The 19,841-nt window shown below is 41.0% G+C and overlaps 1 protein-coding gene and 1 long non-coding RNA gene across 7 annotated transcripts in view; one reads left to right on the forward strand and one right to left on the reverse strand.

The window, feature by feature from the left end:
• Window positions 1-19,841, forward strand: part of LOC128363475 (storkhead-box protein 2-like) — a 148,477-nt gene that overhangs the window by 58,272 nt on the left and 70,364 nt on the right. Inside the window, exon 1 of one of the 6 annotated variants that reach the window (XM_053324481.1) lies at window positions 19,501-19,629. The exons of the other annotated variants lie outside the window; for them this stretch is intronic. The gene's annotated coding sequence lies outside the window, so the exon portion shown is untranslated. Of the gene's footprint in view, window positions 1-19,500; window positions 19,630-19,841 lie in introns of those variants that run through there. 6 annotated transcript variants of the gene reach the window in all.
• LOC128363479 (uncharacterized) lies at window positions 6,083-6,904 on the reverse strand. Its single transcript, XR_008321667.1, has 2 exons — window positions 6,842-6,904; window positions 6,083-6,206 (listed from the first exon to the last, which is right to left on the reverse strand). It is a non-coding gene; the product is annotated as an uncharacterized LOC128363479 (long non-coding RNA).

Consider the following 19,841-nt stretch of genomic DNA (forward strand, 5'->3'; position numbering starts at 1 on the left):
GCTCAACCGTGCCATAAGAGCAGTAAAGCATGTCAGAAGATACAGAATTTCTTCAGTGACTCTATGAACACCAGATGCATGTGGCAGGGTATCCAAGCCATTACAGGTTACACCCTGTGTGAACAATACCAACTATCTCAACGAGCTCAATTGATATTTTGGGAGGTTCGATGCACTTAACACCACTACTGCAAGGAAAGCTCATCCTCATCCTGATAAGCAGGCACTTTGTTTTGACACAGCGGATGTCTGAGCACCCTGAGAAGAGTGAATATATGGAAAGCAGCTGACCCTACTTACCAGCTCAAGGAATGTGCTGACCAACTGATTTGGGTTCTCACAGACATCTTCAACCTCTCATTGGCTGTTGTACCATCATGTTTCAAGACTGCTGCCATCATACCAATGCCCATAAAAAACACAATTAAATGTATCAATGACTACCTCCCCATAGCACTCACCCCCATCATGATGAAGTGCTTTGAGAGGCTTGTGAAGGACTGTATTTTCTCCAGATTGTCCCCCATATTTGATCCATTCCAGTTTGCGTACCACCCTAATCACTCCATAGAAGACACCATTTCCTCCACACTCCATCTGAGCCTGGCACATTTAGAGGAGAAGAACACACGTGCAAATTCTGTTTATGGACTTCAGCTCAGCATTTGGTAAGCAAACTGGGCACTCTGGGCTTCAGCACCCCTATGTGTAACTGGCTGCTTGACTTCCTCATTAACACACCCCAATCTGTCCCTGAGCGCCAGCTGATGACCCGCTGCTGTTCACTCTGATGACCCACAACTGCTGCGCCAGGTCCACTACTAATCACATCCTGAAGACAACACAACAGTAATGGGCCTCGTCCAGGATGATAATGACCTGGCCTACAGAGAGGAGGTGAACTAACTAGTGGGACTGGTGCTATAAAAACAATTTGGCCCTGAATGTTGAAAAAGATCATTGCTGACTTCAGGTCGGTCTGAATTCGTTTTTTGGATTTCTTCTGTTTTATTATTTAGCCCATTGCAACACAATTTTGTTTGGATGTTCACTGTATAGTGTATTATCTATCTATCTATCTATCTATCTATCTATCTATCTCTCTATCTCTCTCTCTATCTCTCTGTCTGTCTGTCTGTCTGTCTGGTTTAGGTAGTTTTGAGATAGTTCTGGCATAACCAAGAGTATGGTCGATCATCTCTTGATGTTAAGATCCGTATTTGATATTTTCCTTTGTCATTTTGAGTTTGAACAACATTCTTTATAGCTGGTTGTATTGTTTGTATTTGCTGATATTGATAATACTTACCTTGGTTTGTATGCCTTGGTCCGTATGCCTATAATATTTCTAATATTTTTGTATTTCTCACCAAAATAATTTCAAAATTGCATTTTCAACTTTCACATTTCTTGAAGGTACTTGAATTAGACACGGGCAGTGTTGACGTGCTGCTTTGCTGTACTGTTGTCTAAATGTTTGTGGAGTAGAATGCTTGATTGTGTGCAGGCTGCCTGTTGAAGCATGATTTGGGAGTTGTGGGAAGTGCAAATCAGGGGCTGCAGAGAAGAAAGGTGGACTCCCCCATCCCCGATTTTACCTCCTTTTTTTGTCAACTGTTTAAACTCTATAATCCATCCCAGTTCAACAAGCTCCAACCAGCCTTACTTTTCACATGCTAATCACTCACATTAAACCATAATATCTCCCTGGGTTTTCTCTTCCTCTGTCCGTCAGACTTTCACTGCCACTCATATTCACATAACTGACATGCAGATACACATACACTTAATGATTCTTACATGATCTCTTACAACTCCTGCATGTTGCTCAACAGTTATGAGGACAAGATCTGGGGGTGGCAGTGAACAAACAAAATCTGATGGTGCAAGTGGGGAATATGCTTATTTGTTTTTTTCTGAGGTCAGGGCATGGCTAGTTTAACATGAATGGGAGCAGGGGAAAACAGCTAGACTGACTCCTACAACTACTGCACCTACCAACTCCTCTAAAGCTCACTAATAAACACCATGTATCGAAATTGCTTAAAATGTACACAAACAGAAATTTGAAATCAACAATTCATGATTTTAGGGGGAGTAATGTGCTGGAACTATTTCTTGTTCAACAACACACCAAGAAATAGTCCCAGTACATCGACCTAATACTTCTGGGCAGTGTCTCCAGCTGTAGCACACATTTCCAGATATTGTCAGTTAGGGTTTTGAATTTGGTTGTTGTGGCTCCAGGGGCCTGTTCCAGAGAGGGGGTTTAATTTACTCTGAGCCCAACCCTGAACTATTTGATCATCAATCAATTAATCAATCAATCTTTATTTATATAGCGCCAAATTACAACAAAAGTCATCGCAAGGCTCTTTACACACAGAGCAGGTTGAGACCGTACTCTTTAATCAAATTTAGAGACCCAACATTCTGACATGAGCAGCACTAAGCAACAGTGGCAAGAAAAAACTCCCTTTTAAAGCTGCAGTTGCTAACTTTGAGGAGAGAGAGGACTTAGCATCAAATTTGAAGAAGTACAACTTTCAGATCCCTCCCCCTCCCTCTCTGCTGCATTCCTGCCCTGACTCCAAAGTCCTTCCCCCAGAGGAGGCTGACGTGCGCACGATGGCACGCGACCATGGATGTGCACGTGATCGGTAATACATGAACTACACAGCTAGATATAAAACGCTTTACGGTGACTTTCACATGGCTATACCTTACCTAGAAACTCAGAGATATGAACTTGACCGAGCTGAGGAGGAATGGGGAGGGGGTTGTGTGCGTGAGCAGTGATTGACAGCTGTCAGACACTCCATCAGACACAATCCTGGCTCTGATTGGTTCTTTTTGTCTGGTCACAGTGGATTCTGGCAATTTGCAGTATACTGTTTTTTTTTTTGTTTTTTGTTTTTTTACAGATGACTAGTTTCATGTAATGCTGTCTTTACATAGTGACAGTCTTAGCAAATATGACAAAAAGTTACTTTTATAAGACTTACCAACTCCAGCTTTAACGGGAAGAAACCTCAGGCAGAACCATGTCCCCCGGCCGGTTGGGGGAGGGTTGGGGATAAAGAGGAGAGAGGGAAAGTAGAGGAGAGAGACGCACATTGAAAATCAACATTGAAAATAGTAGGTCCAGGACGGAAAAGTAGTAGATCCAAGACAGTAACCAGTCATCCCAACATCTACAACCCCAGGTTACCAGTGAGACGAGAAAGCACAGAGAACTCCGGGGAAGAAGTTTAAGTTACTGAATGCATTAATAGCACATGCATGTAAATGTGCATCAGTGGAGTCTCCCGGCATTCGAAGCCTATAGCAGCATAAACTAGGAGTTGGTCCAGGACAAGCCTGGCTGACCCTCTGCCTCCCATTCTACTGTTAGCCTGCATGCTGGGAGCGCAGTGTTCTAGTAGGTACATAAAGTACTATGAGCTCTTTAAGATATGATGGAGCCTGACCATTGAGAGCTTTGAAAGTGAGGAGAAGGATTTAAATTCTATTCTAGATTTTACGGGAAGCCAATGCAGTGAAGCCAAGATGGGAGTAATATGATCTCTCTTTCTAGTTTTTGTCAGAACACGAGCAGCTGCATTCCGGACCAGCTGGAGAGTCTTTAGAGACTTGTTAGGACAGCCTGATAATAATGAATTACAATAATCCAGTCTAGAAGTAACAAATGCATAGACTAGTTTTTCAGCATCATTTTGAGACAGAATGTGTCTGATTTTTGTAATATTACGCAGATGAAAAAAAGGAAGTCCTTGAAACTTGTTTTATTTGTGAATTAAAAGACAAATCCAGCTCATACCGGCCCATGCCTACTCTGAGGTTCCTTACAGTGGTGCTGGAGGACAAAGTGATGCCATCCAGATTACTTATATGATTAGATAATGTGTTTCCTCAGTGGGCGTCTCTGTCTGGGGCCCCCCAGATCCTAGGATGGCCACTGCTGAACATAACGGGTTTATGTTTTTTTTACCATAGACTGTAAAAAGAATGGACGTAGCACCCGTGACGTCACCCATTGGTTTGGGGGAGTGTGTTTTGTGCCTCTACTATGGGCATTAGGACTGCGCCATCTTGGATTTTAGTGGGTGTGTATTTTCCATATTTGGAGGAGAGGCGGTAACTCTACGGGTCAGCCGGGGTCAGCCGGCCGAGATCCCGCCCACTGAACTCGAATTAACCGCGCCGAACTGAGCTAGCCTGAGGCTAATCAGCTAGGCTAGGCTAACAAGCAGCTACTGGCAGCAGCTACACGGCAGTCCAGCCTCCAGACAGCGACCTGACAGCGACTCGACCGCAGGTAACGTTAAGTTCCTTATAAAACAAATATAACGCTGTAGCACTTGAAATAATGTTTTATTGAGATTATACTACATAAGAGATAAAGTTAAATAAGTCCGCTGGGGACCAAAACTCATCTTAACCCTCAGATCCTGTTAGAAATGACTAACGTCCTCCTGTTGTTTTCAAACACACACCATGATAAAGTTAAAATAGGTATTACAATATTTTTTTTGTTGGAGCTGGAGCTTCTGGGACTGGTTCTCGTTTTACAGTTTTTTTTTACGGCAAATTTTGATAACATTTTAAATCTGGTGAAAATCAGAGACAAAATCACTTCCAGTATCATCAGCCCGATGAAATCCCTCAGCTCAATCACCCCCAGCGCGCCCCAGTTGCGGCTCCGAGGGCGTTGAGTCCCCTGGGGGCAGCGTGAGTAGCTTTAGCTTCCCCGGGAGCCGCGATAAACAGAGAATTATAAGGTGCAGACAGGAGATCTTTTAGGAGCATGACGTACCTTGCAAAAGCCACCTCTCTGCAACCTATGAACATTATAGCATGATCACAGCCAGATGAAAAATCTGATGGTCCATAAAATGTGCTAACAGGATCTGAGGGTTAACAAATTTTTTTTTAAAAGAAGTGAGATACAGGGTTCTCACATGACAGGGATAGATATAGATAAATCGACTCAATAGTATATTTAATTGTTAAATTGGGCTCAACTTAAACAGCCTCAGCAATAAAATGCATCATATGCATTGATTCATCAATGATATCAATCCACAAACATTCTGTAACAGTAAAACAGAGAGGGACTGTTTTTACTTTTATACTTAATTGCATTTTGCAGATAAAACTTAATTTTAACACTTTCACAAAAGTGAGGTTTTGAATGCAGGTCTTTGTAGTGTATAGTAGTAGTGTAGTGTCTTTGTAGTGGAGTATTTTCACAGTGTGGTATTAGTAGGCTACTTTTACTGAAGTAAGGCATTTCAATACTTTGTACACCACTGGTTACATGTTTGTCTTTCTTTATATTTAGAAAATAGAAAAGAAAGCTGCCCAGGCCCCAGACCAGGCACCCAGGCCCCAGACCAGGCACCCAGGCCCCGTCCAGCCTCTGCCGGTTGCCCAGACCAGGCGGCGGCAAGCTTCCACGCCCGGGCCACCCGCAGCAAGGACTACAGCCTCACATAGGGCGCTCCACCAACTGAGCCAAACACTGACCCTATTTTTTATTTTATTTTAAAAGCTTATTATTATTTATTATATATACTGATTGTTTTGTTTGTTCATTGTCTGTTCATTTAAAGAGTACCTCATGTTCAAATAAATTATTTTCATAATTGCACTCCTTTTGTCTTCTACACTTATTGAAAATGTTAAAAATGTCGTAGTCAGTTAAAAGGAATATCAACTTAAACACAAATATTAACCATTAAAGCTCAAGTTTTTAGTCAAGTTTTACTAAAAAATGTAAAAATTCTCATGCCAGTGTTTCTGTTTTCTGACCTTTCCAGGGTGTCCATGGAACCTTAGGAAGTCTTTACCAGTACATTTTTTTTATTTTTTCAAATGTGCTAAATCATATGTCTATGTCTTACCTTTACTAACGGTAGAACTCTAATATGTAGATAATTATCTATTTGCATGAGAAATCTCTCCACATGATTAACTGATTTTAATAAGGTTTAAGATGCATGTTATACAACTAGTTTTAAGAAAGTCAGAAAAAAAAATTCTGAGTGTCTGTGACAACAGGTGGCAGGCAGACGCTGAGTTCACGCACAATACAGATTTTATTGAAAGCACAGGGAGGATTGGGGCTGGAGAGCAGGGTCCAGTTCTGTCTCCTCATGCTGACGACCCACTTGTCCAGCCTGTCCGGATCACCTAGAGGGAAACTTTAAAATGACACATATAGATGCTCAGAAACTTATAGATCAGAGGTCACAAACCTTTATGATAGTAAGAGCTATTTGAGGATATGGAGTAATAAAAAGGGCTTTGCTTAATAAAAAGTTCCTAAATAACAAAGTTACACAGTTCACCTGTAATAATAATACCAACAATAAATATAATAAGAAATATATGTTGTATTTATTTATGGGAGGCCTGATCTTGATTTTGAACATGATTAACGATTTCTGAAATCAGTATCACCAATACAATACAGATCACACATTCTCTGAATTACAAGCTTGCTTTTTGCAGTGTGGCATTAATTAGCCTATTAATTTATTCATTTAAGTTACTCTTGATAAAGTATATATATATATAAGTATTAATAAATGAAAGACAATAATAATATTAAATTAAAGATAATACAGAACATTATGTATATTCTATATTATATCCCGCATTAAACGGACTGAGAGCACAAAACACACCACAACAGCAGCTAACATTAGCTGCTCTGGTCATCTGTCTGTATCAGCAGAGACCATGAGTCGGTAATAAAGTCATTATACAGTGCCAAAATCCAGGTAAAATATATTTTATACAGTCTATGGGTAAAATAGTACTACGGTTTACTCACCGAAAAAACTGCAACACAGAATCCTTTGTCGGTCGGTTAGTACAATCAACAGCACAACACACCATATTGCCAGAAAAAACTACCCGAAAATAGGCAAACAAACACGGACACCGCAGCGCCTGTCTGCTGGATGTCGCCGCGGACCTCTGGGTGTAGCCTAGCCTAGCCCAGCCGATGCTTTAGCATAGAGCTAACTGCTGGCAACTGTCTGTGAACCTGTGATTCAGCGTAACCACGCCCTAATTTATGCCAGAATTTTAAGCCTAAATCACACTTAAACGGTTGTGATACAAAAAAATTCACCCCCCCCCAGAGTGTTCACTGAGGTGGAAACTATCGGTAAAGACCAAAAAAGTCAAAGGCACCAGGCTTTAAATATGTTTTTTTAAGCTGTAAAGTCGGCTATTTTAACATGGGGCTCAATGGGAAATTGCTCACTGCTGGCACCAGCCCCCAGAGGCCGCGGGGGGAACTGCAGCTTTTTGAACGCGGAAGTGGTCCTCACTCGGAGAACCCACAACTCCCCCCTTGTTTTTTACTCACGTTAATCTCTCCTCACTGACTCACTCACTGTCACAGACTGCTGTAAAATCAACCTCTGTAAACTGTGCACAGTGCACAGCATGTGTTGGTCGTATTCCTGCACTGTCTGCACACATTGTTGGGCTTTCATTCCAGTAGCGGATTTCGATGTGGGCAGCCACCCAAGGCGGCATCTTACTGAGGGGGGGCACGGAGCGCTGCACATACCAAAAGAAAAAAAAGATGTGTTTTCTATCGCTTATTTGCACGTCATGTTTTACGTCGTTTTTCTTTTTGTAATGTCACCAAGGTTGAAAGTAACAAGCCTGACATTGTAAGGAGTAGAAAGTACAGATATTTGTGTTCAAATGTAGGGTAAAAGTGAAAAGTCGTCAGAAAAATAAATACTCAAGTAAACTACAGATACCTGAAAAATCTATTTAAGTACTAGCCTGGCCAACACCAGACGAGGCGAGGAGCCGTTCATTTCCTCGTATTTAAGGCGGGATCAACAAATGTCGATCAAATGCTTCTGTACAGCCAAACATATCAATGATAAACAATGATGTATTCAGAGCCTGTAGGGAGCAGCGTGAACACTTCCTTTTTATGAAGGACAAATCAAAAACAAAGTTTCTGTTCTATTTTCAAAGTGAACTTGCATTCCAGTTTATTTAGCACACAATCTACTGTTCCTTGGATCAGTTGCTGCACCTCATTCTCGCTGGAATGAGAGCATGGGTTTAACTAGGCCACTTAAGTACAATAACGAAGTACAGATACTTTGTTACTTCCCACTCCTGCCTAACAGAAGCATATATATGGTGAATAGTATTCATCCAAGCACTGAACCCTGAGGAACACCATGTCTAACTTTTGTTTGCATGGTCATTAACATTTACAAACTGAAATCCATCTGATAAATATGACTTAAACCAGTTTAGTTGGTTTAATTGGCATCAAGTTCCCTTGATGAAGTTAAGAGGTCATTAGTAACTTTTACTAGTGCTGTCTCTGTGCAATGATGAGCTCTAAATCCAGACTGAAAATCCTCAAATAAACTATTACTATGTAGAAAGTTACACAGCTGATTGGCGACTGCTTTCTCAAGGATCTTGGAGAGAAAGGGGAGGTTAGATATAGGTTTATAATTGGCTAGAACCTCTGAAAAGGGTAGGCTTTTTAAGAAGTGGTTTAATTACAGCTACCTTAAAGGACTGTGGTACATATCCTGTCACTAAAGACAGATTACTCATATCCAATAAAGAAGTGCTAACTGAGGGAAAGACTTCCTTAAACAGCCTAGTTGGAATTGAGTCTAAGAGACAGGACGATAGTTTGGGTGAAGTAATCGCTGAAGTTAATTCTGTAAGGTCTACTGGAGAAAAACAGTCTCAACAGCAGTTTGTACATTTCCTGTGTTCGAGGATAAAGATAAGATAAGATATTCCTTTATTAGTCCCACAATGGGGAAATTTGCATTGTCACAGCAGCAAGTGGACAGTAAGAGAATATAAGAAAAACAATAAAGAACAATAAATAAGTACAAATGTAGTACAGAAATATGTGGTAAAATAATCATGACATTATTTACATTAGAGTAGAGAGTAATATTGGTATTGAGTGATAATATACCAGATATTCTTATTGCACAGATTAGAGTTAAATAAATATGTATATTATATGAATATTGCACACAATGGAAATGATTAGTATTGTATACATGAAATACTAATATTGCAGAGGATTGGACATTAAAATTACAGTGTGTCCAATTGTCCAGGTTCCCTGCACTCCAAAAGACCTCTCCTGAGCAGGTAGAGTCTGCTCTGACCCTTTTTATAAAGTGCGTTGGTGTTATCTGTCCAGTCCAGTTTATTGTTCAGGTGAACACCCAGGTACTTATAAGATGTCACTATCTCAATGTCCGTTCCCTAGATGTTCACAGGTGTTGGAGTGGAGTGTCTCTGCCTGTGGAAATCCACCACCAGCTCTTTGGTCTTCCCCACGTTGATCTGGAGGTGGTTCCTCAGGCACCAGACTACAAAGTCCTGTGTCAGTTCTCTGTACTGTGTGTGAAGTCTCCAGTGTAAAGGTTGAAAATGGAGCCAGGACCATCCCCTGCGGGGCCCGTGTATTAGATACAACCGTATCTGATACACAGTCTTGAGACATCACATACTGTGGACGGTTTGTGAGGTAGTCCAGTATCCATGAAGTGAGGTGCTGGTCCACTCCTGTGTGCACTAGCTTGTCCCTCAGGAGTACAGGCTGTATTATGTAGAACGCACTGGAGAAATCAAAAACATGATCCTCACAGTGCTTCCAGTCTTCTGCAGGTGAGAAAGTGCTCTGTGCAGGAGGAAGATGACAGCATCATTCACCCCGATGCTGCGCGGTGAACAATAGTGGGTCCATTGATGGGCCTGCCAGAAGGCGGGGATGGACAAGGACCAGCCTGTCCAGGGTCTTCATTAGGTGGGATGTTAGTGTCACTGGCCTGTAGCTGCTGAGGTCCTTGGAGCACAGAGTCTTGGGCAGCGGAACAACACAGGATGTTATCCACAGTCGTGGCACTCTCCCCAGCTTCAGGCTCAGGTTGAAGATGTTCCCAACTATCCCGCACAGCTGGTCTGCGCAGGACTTCAGGAACTTGGAGCTCATGCCATCAGGACCCGCTGCCTTCTCCAGCTTGATCCTCCAGAGCTGGTTCCTCACCTGGAGTGTTGTGAGGGACAGGTTGGAGCAGGGGAGCTCTATGGTGGGGGATGGCTGCGAGTGTTATAGTCAGAGGGGTATAGGTGAGTCGGGGGATGGGGTAACATACTGGAGGTGATGACTGGGCTGAGGGAGGTCTGCTCAAACCTGTTGAGCAGACTTGCTCAAACTCGTCCATCTTATTGGGGAGAGATCTTACATTTTCCATAATGATGGACAGGAGGACGGTTCTATGTCGCCTCCTCCTGGCACGGTGCTCTGCTCCATCATCATCACGGCTGCCTCGTCTCCTTCTCCTCCTCAGTTCGCGGGGGACATCAGGTCTCTCATTGGGCAGCGCTGACAGCTGAAACACTGTAAACAATAGCTGCACATGGGGTCACCAGACACGGTCGAAAACGGTGCAAAAGTCAGGAGAAAGACCTCCAAAAACACAGAGACCTTAGTGTCCATAGTGCACTGGTTATAAGAAAAAACACACGAAAAAAATAAGAGAATAGAAAATGAATAAGATAAAAGGGAAAAGCTCAGCAGTGAGCAGGAGCTACTGCAACAGGCTGCTATCCTCTCAGTGCCTATTGAGGGCAGGAGGTGATGAATTTTATCCCTAATAATACATTTTATCATTAAAGAAACTCATGAAGTCATCATCACTAAGAGTTATAGGAATACATGGATCAGTAGTGTTATAAGGGTCATTCCAGAATTGGAGGACATTTTCTGTCCCCCCCATGAAATTTCAAATAATCCATGCACAAAATACTAAAACATGCACTTGTGATGTAAATTATAGTTGTCTTGAGACAAAATGTAAATATAGCTGGGGTAAAAGTGGTTTCAAAATATTATTTAAAATACCAAATAGCTCTCGAGCACCCCCTGGCTTTTTTCTTTTGTCCCTCCCTCTTGATGACCAACTTAAATATCAACTATAACAGTTCAAACTAATTGTTATAGCGACACTATATACTACACTAATTTTAAATCTACTTTTTGTGGTATGATTTTGTTAATTTATGTCTCTTGTAAATGTTCAAACAGTCTATTTAATCATAAACATATTCTAAATAATAATAATTTAAGTTGTGTCCCTCAAGATGCGCGCAACCCTGTTACCGAAGTTGTTTCAGCCTTCCAAAAGAAGAGCAAAAACAGTGAGCTTTGTGACTCATAAGAAATGACATCATTAAGCCATGTGCTAACACCATGGTGAGAAAAAAGTCCTATCTTCTATTTTTCATGTTTGTTCGATTATTATCAGCCTTAATTGAGTGTGTCACTCAAACCAGTGCAACCCTGTTACTCATATTATCAGAATAAGACACACAGTTTTTCTCTTTTATTTATATAGCTAAGTTTGTCCTTGACCAGCTACCATAGCAGCTGGCACAGCTAGCATCTACTCTTGAGAAAAAGCTTGAGCATTAACATTAATTTGCAGCCCTGTTACTTGCAACCCTGTTACTGTAATTAGAGTAACAGGGTTGCATCTCTTTCAGAAAAGGCTATATATTATCTATAGTACAATTAAATTTGAATGTACAATGTAGCATAATCATGTTTTAAATGTACTAACATTTTGTCAGAATATAGAAAGCCTTTTTTCTTCTGTTATTTTAAGTATTTATTCATTTATTCACACAGCCATATTCATGTCATTATCTACAGTCAAAAGCAATGTGTCCCTTCAACCCTGTTACTCTATGCTGCAACCCTGTTACCATGTAGGCCTAATTTTCATCAAAATAATCTTAAATTATTTTCTCAGCTCACAATGGTTTAACCTGTTGTCCTTTTAATAGTTTGAATAGTTATATGAATTATGTATTTGAGCAAATGCATAAAAAGAAAGCATGTAATTAAAAAAAAAACATGTGACAAGGGTTAGGGTTAGGGTTAGATAGATTTCAACTTTATGTAATGACAAAGTATTTATTAAACAATATTTTAAAATATACATTTTTCAGGTATTGGAGTATCCGTAACAGGGTTGTGCCAAACATAGCACACAACAAATAAAACATCTAATAAAAAGTGCACCTTTGATGTCTGAGCTGGACGAATCAACTTATTTGATGGTTTACTACCTATTTTTCATGAAGACATAACAGAAAATACAAAAATAAATGGTACATTTTTCACTAATATTGATGCCTAAATTGTCCTATTCTGGAATGGCCCTTAACTCTTTGTCAGTTTAGCCAAAGTACTGAAAAGAAACCTTGGACTGTTTTTCTTCTCCTCTTTTAAGTGATGATTAATAGGTGGCTCTGGTGTTACAGAGGGCATTCTTATATACATATTAAGACTGTCCTGCCAGGCTAAGTGAGATTCTTCTAGTTTGGTGTAGGGATGGGGGGAGCGATGGAATCCAGAGTTGTTTGCACTGAGTCTGCAGCAAAGGTTTCTGTTAGGAGCATTTAGATGCCTTCAAACCCGGGCATTTATCGGGCACTGCAATAAGTAGATATACATTACACACACACACACACTCACACATGCACACACATACTCTCTCTCTCTCTCTCCCTCTGTCTGTCTGTGTAGACATTTAGACTGAGTAACTGAAATGAACTGCCAACACTTTGATGAGTCAAACAGGAGAGGAACTTATTTCCAGTGAAACCTGTAGATGTGTTTGTAGGTCATGCTTTTGTAATTCGTGTTTGATCTAGACTTTGACAGCAATGTCAGTGAAATAGTTGACAGACTGCACATATATCTAAAAACATAATAATACAGTCAATAAACTTGAACTAGAAACAGAAAACTGAGGCACCTTTTTCCTCATCAGGTATCATGAATCGTTAAAAGTTTTCTCCACTAAAACCAGAAATTATAAAAAAGTATAAAACAGCCAGACCAAATTACACACATCTATGAGACTTATGGCTACAATTTAGTTAGTTAGTTAAGTTTATTTCAAACATGTTAAAATAGCGAAACAAAACAAATAGGCAGTAGTTTACGGCAAAATAGAAATTATAGGAGAAAAAAAACAAAAAAACAAAAAAAAAAACAACATATATACATATACAAATACATATATATGTACATATACATACATACATATATATATATGTGTGTGTGTATATATATATATATACACACAAACATATTTTCCTTCCATTCTTTTCCTTCCTTCCTCCTTTTTTTTCCTTTTTTCCCTTCCCTACCTCTTCCTTTTCTTCCTCTTTCAGGCATACAACAAACAATAAATAGGTGTAGGATGAAGCAATGTGCTTTTTTAGTCCTACCCCTTTTTTACCCTTTTATTTTATTTTATTTTCAGACTCTATCATGGGTCCAAAGGGGTCGGGTGCCCTGTGAGCTGGGCGGCAGCCGAAGGCGGGGACCTTAGCGGTCCGACCAGTATTGCCCGGGTCACCCGGCTTGGTGCCTGTATGTTGGAGTTTACCCCGGTAGACGAGAGGGTAGCCTCCCTCCGCCTTCGGGTCGGGGGACGGATCCTGAATGTTGTTTGTGCCTATGGTCCAAACAGTTCCCCGATCTGAACCCGAGCAGTGTTCTGTTATTGGACTTCTGTGCTCATCACAGATTGTCGATAAGGAACACCATGTTCAAGCATAAGTGTCCATATGTGCACTTGGCACCAGGACACCCTAGGCCACAGTTCGATGATTGACTTTGTAGTCGTGTCGTCGGACTTGTGGCCGCATGTCTTGGACACTTGGGTGAAGAGAGGGGTGGAGCTGTCAACTGATCACCCCCTGGTGGTGAGTTGGCTACGATGGTCGAGGAGGATGCCGGTCAGACCCGGCAGACCCAAACGTATTGTGAGGATCTGTTGGGAACGTCTGTCAGAGTCTCCTGTCAGAGAGAGTTTCAACTCCCACCTCCGGGAGAGCTTCGACCATGTACCGGGGGAGGCGGGGAACATTGAGTCCGAGTGGGCCATGTTCCGTGCCTCTATTGTTAAGGCGGCCGACTAGAGCTGTGGCCCCAAGGTGGTCGGTGCCTGTCGTGGCGGTAATCCCCGAACCCGCTGGTGGACACCGGTGGACACCGGTGGTGAGGGACGCCGTCAAGCTAAAGAAGGAGTCCTATAGGGCCTTTTTGGCCTGTGGGACTCCGGAGGCAGCAGGCAGGTACCGGCAGACCAAGCAGAGCACAGCTACAGCGGTAGCTGAGGCAAAAACCCGGACATGGGAGGAGTTCGGCAAAGCCATGGAAAAAGACTTCCGGATGGCTTCGAAGAGATTCTGGACCACCATCTGGCGTCTCAGGAGGGGGAAGTAGTGCGCTGTCAACACTGTGTACGGTGGGGACGGTGCGCTGCTGACCTCGAACACTGTGTAGCACATATATCACTGATACACACAATTAAAGCTACTGGACCAATTCTAGATTCTAAAGGAGTGGGGTAACAAACAAGCTGAGCCAGAGACCAGATACTTCAAATGCAAAAGCCGGCACTTTACTGACAGTAGAAAAATATAACACACAAATAACACTCAAATAGAACACCCTGCAGGTACCAAAATAGATTTCTTCACACTTTAACTCTTTTCTTTCACCTTAGTTTTTCTTAGGTTAGAGATATTTTAGTTCAAATAACACACCTTAGTTAGATGTTTACCTAGTTTAGTTAGAATAATTGTCTTAGACCGGTCTATAACTAACTTATTTGAATTTAGGTTATTTTAGTTCACTTATCTTTCTGAGTTAACTCTTTTTCTTTTCTCATAAATGAGAGTACAATCATATATCTTTCTGAATCACATTGAAATGAAACACTTGAGAATCAATTCACAATGATAACAATTATGAAAATAACACACAAAATGTAACACTTCAACCCAAAGTTCAGTATTTGTACTCCAGTTCAGAGTTCAGTCTCTTCTTAATCCAGATCAATTCACAGTTCAGTATCTTTTTATTCCAGACTTCAGTTCAAAGTTCAGTTCAAAAAGACGAAAAAAACGATCCAACACTCCTACCCATAGGCAGAGATTACCAACAGTCCTCGTGCAGCGGATCCCCTCACTGCCACGCTGAAGATGAACTCATCCCTTTAAGAACGGAGTTCGCGGGTCTGGCTCGCCATCTTGTATCCTTGGGCATGTGCGCGGTCCCCTCACACCCAAGTCTCAACTTTAACCAGGAACAATAACACAGGGGAAAAAAACCTGACCTGTACAACAGGTCATAAGAGAAGTAAATCACTTTGTCTAAGAGAAGTAAATCACTTTGTCAGTGTAAATCGTATCAATAAAGTTTTACCACTGCGCTGCATTGTAACATTACTGCTACACATAGTGAGATTAAACTTCTCCTTCTAACATAATATAACCTCCTTTTCTCCATAAACACAAAATACACTTTCAAACACTTCACTTCATAAACCGAAAATATTAGCAGCTAACCAATTTGTGTGATAGTTTTCTCCACACCGTTACCGCGCTAGCATTTAGTTAGCATCCACACATTTAAAAGTTACAGGCAAATAACACAGTTTGAGACTCACCAAAATTCTTGCAGTTTGAATATACAGTTTCTTGCAGCTTTTCCAGCCGTGTAGTTATTATCTTTTACCGCTTAAATTACTCAAAAAGTTATATTCACTTGCTAATTTCTCTGCTCGTCTCGTCTGCTCTCAGGTCCGCTCTGCCTGCAATCTGCGTCATGCGGGGGTCACAGAGCGAAGCACCGAGTCTCTTAAAGGGATAGTATTTTACATCGGCCCATTTTAAACATTTACATTAAATGGTTATCACAGTGTGTTTTTAACAACTCTTAAATTAACTGTGTTTTAACTTTTTATAATTGTAGAATTGTAATTTTAACTAACATTTTAACCATTTTAACTTATTTATGAATTTTAATGAACTGTTTTTATTCACCTTATTTATTCATATTTTAATGTGGGTTACATCTGCATTGCTGTTTGATCCTTAGCTGGGCCAAGCAGAAATGGATAAAGAAAAGGGTAATATGAATGGCAAATTCAGCTTCAAAGCCCTGCCATATGGTTCTATCAATAAGACCAAAGTTATTTCAATTTATTGTCGATGTGAACTGAGGTATCACAGGAGTACAGCGAGTCTCAAATTCCACTTGCTGGCCAAGCATACAGCTAATGTAGAGAGCCCTCCTGCTCGCCAAAGGCAGACCACACTAGATAGTTTGCAACGGAGATGGAAACTACATTGTGTTAGTATTACTAAGTAATGCTACATTCAGGTCAACATGCCCATTTCTCTTTTCAAGTTTGGCTTGAGTTTGTCATGTTATGCTTTCAGCATAATTTTTGAGCATGCAGTACAATATTTCATTGCTCTAGATTGTTTTGATAATAATAAACAAAAATACATTTGCATATCCTTTCCCATGTCGATAAGATCATTAAAACTTAACAAAGGGCTTCCGGTCTGACGTTTGACATGTGAGGCTGTGGGGAGCTCTGCATGCAACTTTTAATTTAATTGGGGTTTTTTTGCGTGCAAAATACCTATGAATGTATGAGTAGGCCATCTCAAAGACTTATATTCTCAATCTGACAATTTTGGCTAAGAGACAACGCCTCTGCAAGACATTTTCTCCGTTTGGAAAGAATGGCTAGTCGACAGCAGAGGGCTGCTGCTAATTTAGCTGCTAGCAAGAAAAGTCCTCGCTCTACCTCTGAAGTAGAAGCGCTGCCATTGCCTCTTGATTTTGTGGAGAAGATTATGACGGCGATAGAATCACTAGGCACGAAAATGGATACACAGACGGCTACAACTGAGTGGAGCTCAACAGTCATGATCTGTAAACTACAGTGAAAAATTTGCAGTCCAAAGTGTGCAGATTAACAGAGAAATGCTCCTTAAAAACAACAAGGATGTCAAGTTCGGGCTCCGCTTTCCTGCTACATTCCGCATCACGTTCAGAGATGAGGTGAAATCTTTCACAGATCCTGAACTGTCATAAAGGAGACCATTCTTCCAACGTCATGATCAGGTACACTGTCATTAATGGACAATATAACGGTAGGCTTAAACGACTTGACATACTCCCCCCCCCCCCCCCCCCCCCCCCTTTTTTTTTCTCAACTTGGAATAGACTACAACAGACATTCTGAACGGGAAAGCTACAGTATGCAAACAGCATGTGGTTGTTTCTTTTCCCTTCTCCTTTCTTTCACACATAGTACTGAAGCTACTTTTGGTTATACTTGGTTGGTTAACCAGTTAGATATGCCTTCTGTTACAACACCATATTTTTACAATTCATGTTTCAAATGTTAGAAAACTGAGAGGTTCAGGCCTGGAATATTCAATGTGAGGCATTTTTATTTTTTTATTTTTTTTCTCTCTCTCTCTTTTCTTCTCTCTTTTTTTAAAGGGGAAAACATTTAAAAAGAGGAAAAAAGTCTGATTGAATAATACTGACCTGTTAATGTAATAATTATGTTGGATATATATATATATATATATATATATATATATATATGTGTGTGTGTATATATATATATATATATATGTGTGTATGTATGTGTATATGTATGTATGTATGTATATATATATATATATATATATATATATTTTGTTGCAGCAACAGTGTTGCTTTTGGCCTGGATGCTGTGTTTGAATTCTTCATATTTTTGGAGAATAATTATCTGCTCCTCCATAGTGAAGAAGCTCTGCAGGGTTTCTCCATGTTGGCGATTGGTCAGATGCTGCAAACACGTCTGGACTATTGTAATGCCATCTTGTATGGGGTCCCCAATAAAACGCTGGATAGGCTCCAACATGTCCAAAACTCAGCTGCCAGGGTTCTCACTCAAACTAAACCCTGGCAGCACATCACCCCCACACTCAAACAGCTGCACTGGCTTCCAGTTAAGTTCTGCATCACTTTTAAACTTCTTCTCCTCACCTATAAATCTCTTCATGCCGTTGCACCCCAGTACTTAACGGACCTCCTCCATGTTTACCAGTGATACAACCTCACCAAACAATGTTGATGTGATGCTAATTGTGGTTGATGCTTGTGAAACTGGTTTTCCTCCAACTTTAGCAGTTCTTAAAGTTACGTTCAATTGCTAAAATATAGGCACAAGGTGAGGACAAGCAACAGAGATAAGCTAAATTAGCTTGACAGGAATTATAATGACAAAATATCGCAGACAAGAACTTTCTTGATATTAGGAAACATACAGTGATAACCACTAAGATTACGCTTTACTGTACAGGAACTAGAATACAGTCCCTTTTGGTGGCCCCCTCAGGGGGCCACCAAATATCCACTGGGGGTCGTGAAGCCCTCCAAATTTTAAGGTTTATTCATTTATCAGCTCAATCCGTGCAAAATATGGCCAGGCTCACATTGATGAAAATGATTGGGGTAAAGAGTGTTATTTGCGCAACAACAAAATGAATGATAGATCATAATAGGAAACAGAAATGAGAATGACCACTAATCTCAGAGCTGCTGTTGACACTCCTAAGTTCAGTGACTATCAAATGGCTTCCATCCTCTTATAATGCTGTTCCTTAAATGGTTAATTCTGTTGCAGATATAACATAATATATAGCCTACTCAACTAAAATGTATTTATAAACTACATTCAAAATGGGATTTAAAAATAGGCACTATAACCAATATATGTTTTGATTTGTGCATCCAGCCTCTCTGGGATAACAGCTGCTCTCCTTCTGCAGTTGATAGCAAACACAAACATGCCACATATTTAATGTCTCTAAGCATTTCATTAACATATAAGCTGAGAAAATCATAGAACAGTGTGATTAGTATTTAGCCTACTTTAACAACAGTATTATTACTGTATTCTGTATTACATGTACTGTAACTGTCCCTGTACCGTACATAAACATCATTTCATAGTTCTGGAATGTTCTTTTAGCTAAATGTGTGTTCTCCATCCAGCCTTTTAGTGTTCTAACTGGGTCACACTAGAACCCAGCAACAACACAAGCTTAAAGAGCATTGTGAGAGAGAGAGAGAGAGAGAGAGAGAGAGAGAGAGATGCAGCAGAGTAGAGACATGCTACAGAGATAGTAGAAGGGAAAAGACTGGAGATTGTGTGTATGTATACGTGTGTGAATGTTGGAGTGATAGCAACAAAGAGGAACAGGGGATGCGTTGTCATGGCAATCCTCTCGGCAGCCCGCCCACAAGCTTCTATGTCGGAGTGAGGGTGAAAAAAAAACACGGGTGCAGAGTGAGGCAGTGTGTGATTGGTCACACCCCCTTGTCTTTGTGTGGCGCAAGGGATTATGGGTAACCCTTGACTGAATACTCACTGTGTTTGTGTGTGTGCGGGCGCGCGTGCGTGCGCACGTTGGGGGGGGTGTTCAGCGAGAAAGAGAGAATATGTGTGTGTGTACGCGTGAGAACAGAAGACGACGCTTGTGCGTGTGTGTGTGTGAGAGTGGAGGGGGGGGGGGGGGGTATGTGTGTAACACAGAGGAGGATGAGCTAGTGAGTGGGTGAAAGCGAGAGAGCTGTACTACCACCAGAAGCTGCTCGGGGCCTTTAAACTGGAATTCTTTTTTAACTAAAGGAGTGGATTACTGTTAGCCAAGGTATGAACACCCGTACTGTCTGTTAGTCTGTCTTTCTGTGTGTCTGTTTCATTATTTAATTAGCTACTTTGCAAGGAGCGGCTGCTAGTTAGCATTAGCAACATAGCGTCATAGCGTTACAGAGGGAGAGCGAGAGAAAGAGATGAGTGATAGAGGAATAGATGCACACACAGTGTAGGACAGACACACAATGGAGGTTTATAGACAAGAGA

The sequence above is a fragment of the Scomber japonicus genome, chromosome 8 (assembly GCF_027409825.1).
Source record: "Scomber japonicus isolate fScoJap1 chromosome 8, fScoJap1.pri, whole genome shotgun sequence".
Lineage (NCBI taxonomy): Eukaryota > Metazoa > Chordata > Actinopteri > Scombriformes > Scombridae > Scomber > Scomber japonicus.